Below are 6,000 nucleotides of genomic sequence, written 5' to 3' on the forward strand. Positions count from 1 at the left end.
GTACGATACTGCGACACAAAACGCCCCCTCGCTCGAATCTGAAGCTCGCCGGAGTCCAGGGTAAAAGGGGGGTTAAACAACAATATACGATCCGAAATAAAACCAGCAGAACTCAGTTACTTATAAATAAACTATAAATAACTACGTCTAAATAAATAAACTCAAAATGTCAACAGGTTATGATAGAGAAACAAAAATATTCATTTAATTATCAAAATCAATTCAATAGGTTAACGAAAAAGGTTACAATAAAAAAATACAAACTATCGTAGTACAATTTTTGGTTATCAAACCTCAACGACTAAATTTAATGACAATAATACAAAAAAAATGACGTTGGTCAACGCACGCGTATCAAGGCTTGATCAAAACTGGTCCGTACAAACAAACTCACGCATTCTCACTCTCGTGAGCGTCAAAATCGCGAACTAATATTCCAAAAGCTGGTTACCCACTTCCCAGGAGACTAGCCGTCACCCCTGGGCCTAAATCTCTACCCCGGGAGCGGATGGAGAGTGTCCTCTCCGCTCCCACCTACACGGCTTGTGATTACCTACCGGATTTTTGACAGAGGGTCAAAAATCCGGGGAAGTCAAAATCTTGTTGAGAGTTCGAAAGGTACTTACCAGTGTTCTAGACGAACCAAGGTAATGTCCCTCCAGCTGTTATTGGTAGAAGAGTATTCCCTCAATAACACTCTTTCACAAGACTCTGCTTTCCGATCGCCAATTTTCGCTTTTATCAGTTTTTCCAAAAGTCACTTACAGCGAACCAGAATAATCGTTTTTGCCCTCTACACGTTATTTACAAACTAGCAATTTAATTGGCAATTCCCTCATTCTATATCCATTCGTATCGTCAAATTCTGAGTTTTGAAAATCAAATATCAACAGATTACATACAAATTCAACAGAATACGTTCCCATACTAAAATTTACTCGGGACTAATAAAGAAAGAAAGAATAATTTCATTTATAAATATTTTTCTTTTAAATAATAATCGTCATTTCTTTCATTCTATATCCATTCGCCGTTTTCCCATACTAAATCGGCTTGGGACTTAGAATAATTTCTTTTATAAATTTACGACAATTTCTTTTCAACATAATTAAATTAATTTTCTTTCAATAAATTTCAACTAAAGAAATATAATCACAGTCGTCGTAAACAAAATAATACTTTTATAACTAAAATAATAATTAAACTGTCTAGATATTCTTCCTTGGTAACTAAACTATTAAACATTAATTGTTTTAAACAAAACGATATTAACTAACAAAAAATAGTTTTGAATATTTATAATCCAATCTAACTTAACTAAATAATATTTTCACGCATCTTTGGTAAATTATCATAATTAATAATTAGGGTAATAATACTGCACTCTTAAACAACAACTTAATAAAGAAAACCGGATTATTTACAATGTTAATTAATAATTTCTACAGAAAATACGCCCGTTGAAGTATCAGGCGAACATAAATGACGAAGAGTAGGTAGCTGCCGTTGTTCCCCTCCTTGTCCCTTCTTCCGTGCCCTACTCCTCAGCTGTCTCGCACTCGCCATCGGCCCTCTCTCTCCGACTCAGTCCCTTCTTCCGCGCTCTAGACCCTTTTTCCGACATCTGGGTCACACCCCTCTTTCCTTGGAGAGAAAAGTGGTGAACTTTGTTTGCCACTTTTCTTTAGGTAAATTTGCTCACCAGATCTTAGCCGCTGCTGGGTTAATCTCCGTATTGGCTTCCGCTGGTTTCTCGTCTGGGTGACTTTCCAGATGCGTCCTTGCTTGTCGTAGGCGCTGAAAGAGCGCTTGCCTTTTTGTCCTGGCAAGAAAGGGCGACTCTGTAAAGTTTCCAAACAAGCCAAGGACTCTTTCAGTTTCTGCATCGGTGTCAGGGTGTTCAGCGTGCTGGTGAACAGGTCTCCAGGTTTGTCTGTAAAGGACTCTGGATAGTCCTCCAGTTCTGGGTATTCCGGCATCACCCAGCGGGCTTCTGGTTCAGACCTCGTCTCGACCGGTTTTCGTGGTATTACCCAGCGAACGTTATTCGGAAAAGCAGTGGTTTCCCGGATTCTCGGACCTTTCCGTTGGGGACTGTGCTGATGGCATGGGCCCGAACGGTTAACACTTTCCCTTTTCTTCATAGGTTCCACTGGTTCAACGGCGGTTTCACCGATCGGCTCGGCGACAACAGGATCCTCAGTGGTGGGTTCGGCAAGTTCGTCGACTTCCATCGGCACATCAGGTTCAGCAGTAGGAACGACGGCATCCACAGGTTTCGTCATCTGTGGCGCAGCGATCAACTGGGGACTGCGTTTGAGGCGTGGGCCCGGGTTGGTTGTTTAAACTGGTTTAAGTGTTCTGTTATTGAAGATTGTCGTTGATTTGAGCATCATTTGGTTGAGAGTCTGCTTCCGTCTTTGCTTCATAGATCTGGGCCTCATCTCTCAAGAATAAGTCCCACAGCATATTGAGTATAATACCCACACAAATCATCATTGGTACATCTAAACTGTAATTCGGATTTTGAAGCAGACAATTCTGAACTACAGTAGGGAGGCAACAGTATAAGAGATTATTTTTCGGGGTGTATATACTTTTATCCTCGTAACTTCGTAGTGCGATGAGAGTTAAGAACACTGCAAGGAACACCGTCCGGATCGTCTTCTGAGTCACTATGATTTCCTAACTCTCTATTACTCATATATAGAATAAATTCTAACATGTGAATTAAGTATCCAAAGAGTAAAAAACATAGTAAATAAAGTATAAGAAAAAGACAAGTTATTAATATCATGACGTTTACCGCGGGTTTTATTATAATTGGATTTAATTCGAGGGCCTGTTGACTTGCTTCTTTTTCTTTGGCCTAGTTAAGAGAGACCTGAACACATTGTACAAATCATCTGAAATGGTACCATCTTCATCATATCCGTCAGCATTTATATTCAATAGGTTGTCTCGGTCAATGGAGGCTTTGAGCTGTCCTCGAGGTGTAACTTTTGCAATATCAATCCCTAGTATCTCAGCACCTAGTTGATAATTGTTCCCGGAATTATCTACTTCTTTTTCAAGGAACATGTCTCCTGTAACTGTCTCTTTCACCAAGTCCCTTATTTGAGGGACAGTAGGTGTAACATGACATACTACATTTTTATAAGTGCCTGAATCAAAGTAACTAAGCATATACTGATTACCTGCTGTTGCTAAATTAGGATATTTGTTGATGGCTAGTCTTGTGTCTCCCGGTTTGAGAATTCTGAAGTAAACCCAATCTGTGCCCATTTCTCCTTTAATTTTGTTTAAAGTGCTCATGAACTGTGCTGTCTCTTCCCATATCGTTTTATTCAAATGGGCTGCAGTGGTAACTGCCCTTCTAATAAAATTAATCATAGCGACTACGTTTGTCATAGAGGTGGATGAAAGTAATGTTAATGCAGTTCCAAATTCTGGGATCTGACAATTACTTCTCATCCACTCAAATATTTTCTCTCTGAGTTTAGGAACCAAATTCCAGAGGGGCTGAATATCAGCAAGAGTTCTCGTTACTATAATGGACTCAGATTTCATTACATGTATAGCATTATTGAATGAACTTAATCTGTTTGTAACAAATTGTTCAACTTGAATTGCTCTCGTTCCTACATTTTCTGCAAAAGTCTTAGCCATCTGGTGCGGAAGTGGAACGTCGTGTTCAAAGGGGAACGTGACGTTCAAGACTTCTTGGAACGACTAGAAGAAATGGCAGACAGTTATGGTTTCGAGATGGACCACCTGCTGCCATGCATCCCGATATTGTTGCGCGAAAAGGCTCTTCTCTGGTACCGCAACAACAAGAGAGATTGGGTCTCTTGGGAAGATTTTGCGTCGGACCTGAAATCTTTTTATCTGTCTCCGGGCCTCGAACTTGAGCTGGAGGAGCAGGTCCGGAACAGCGTCCAGGGAGAAACCGAGTCGGCGGCGGAATACGCAACAAGACTGCAAACCTTGATGCGAAGACATGGCTAGATGTCAAACTCGGCCCGTCTTACCCGACTATATCAGAACATGAGACCGGAATACCGACGTTACATGAAGCGCACAGAGTTAGCTGACGTCTCAGGACTTTTGCGGCTTGCAAGAGAGTACGAGCAACTCGTTGCTCAAGAGAAACCCCCCGCGGTCAAAGAGGTCAGGCAAGCATCCCGGAAAACGGAGCTTTCGTTTAATCGAAAGCCCACGAAACCGGCACCAATAGAGATTTTCGAGTATAACTGGCGTGATTGTTGCTGGCGATGCCGCCAAAAGGGGCACACCAGAGAACAATGTACGAATCGGGCGGTAAAGTTTTGTATGCGATGCGGAAAAATGAACGTGTATTCGCGCGAATGCTGCCCCTACCAGAAAAACGCCGCAAGGACCGGTACGCGCTCCCAAAACCGGCCCGTGAACCCACAGGGAGCATCGCTGCAGGGACAGAACACTGCGCCGACCAATCCAGAGCCTCAACCGGGCACTTCCAGCCAACCGCACTGAAGCCTGGTGAGAAACGACCCTTCGCCGAAATTGGACTCGGTGACATAAAAATCCAGGCATTAATGGATACTGGTGCAACCGCGTCCATTGTTTCCCAACGAGTCTGGGACTTTATCCGCGAGAATGGATTACACACTAAACATAACCTCACTCCGATACGGGGCTCGACATTAGGGAATCAAGTGATTCTATCATCTGGTACAGTTTGGGTCAATGTCCAGGAAAATAATCACTCGTACGAACTACCATTTCACGTTATGCCAACCTACACAAACGATATGCTTTTAGGCGTTGACAACCTGGCGATATTAGGTTATCAATTGCAACGCAAGGCAGAATCTTTCAATGCGTTGGATACTGAATACGATTTGGAGACTGCTCGACAAGAGATAAAGACCTGGCTCAAACTAGACGAAGAAATAGTTGGCCCTACCCGGTGTGCGACGCACAAAATTAAAATTAAACCCGGAACCGAACCCGTAAAGGCGCGTTACTTTCCGAAGAACCCGAAAATGCAACAAATTATGAACGACGAAGTTGATAAAATGCTGAAAGACGGAATCATCGAACTATCGAACAGCCCATGGAACTCTCCTGTCGTGTTGGTCAAGAAAAAGGACCGGAAATATCGGTTTTGCGTAGATTTTAGGAAAGTAAACGACGTCTCGGAGAAAGATGCATTTCCGATACCACATGTGAATGCATCACTCGATAAATTGCGGAAAGCCAAATTCATTAGCACGATTGATCTGAAAAGTGGATACTGGCAGATACCACTAGAAGAAGAAAGCAAACCGTTGACTGCTTTCACGATTCCTGGACGTGGACTGTTTCAATTCCGAGTAATGCCCTTTGGTCTACATTCAGCGCCTGCGACGTTCCAGCGCGTAATGTACGAAGTTGTAGGCGCGGATCTTGAAACACACGTAGTAGTGTACCTGGACGACATAATCGTGGTTAGCGAAACCCTTGTTGAACACATGACAATCTTGAAAAAGGTCATGACTCGACTTCGCGCAGCGAACCTGAAATTGAATCCAGAGAAATCGCATTTCTTGAAGGAAAGTACGGTGTATTTAGGTCACGTCATCGACGAGCAGGGAATTCGAACGGACCCAGATAAGGTTCGAGCAATCACCGAGATTGCGCCACCGCAGAATACCAAAGAACTACGTGTTATGTCCACTCAAAAAAAAAATTTTCTTTAAATTTAAATGACCCGCGCAGATGGAAGACTTCTCCATGCGCGAAAGCCACAATAAAATATAAGCTACGCGATTGCTGGTTGACTAGCGGAGACTTCTGCAATCTCAGCACCGCGAGTATTTAAAAAGGCGATCAACAGCCAACGGCTTGTCTTTGAGCGATTAATTCGACTTCCGCGTTTAATTGACGGACCCGTGCCTTGTAAAAGTCCCTCATCTTAATTTGCGCTACACTTCCGCTGCATTAAATTCCACTGTCTAAATAAATTCAAGTCTAATT

This window comes from Cotesia typhae, unplaced genomic scaffold (genome assembly GCF_013202065.1).
Source record: "Cotesia typhae breed Kobodo isofemale line unplaced genomic scaffold, CoteBio_Ctyphae contig_36, whole genome shotgun sequence".
In the NCBI taxonomy this organism is placed as follows: Eukaryota; Metazoa; Arthropoda; class Insecta; order Hymenoptera; family Braconidae; genus Cotesia; species Cotesia typhae.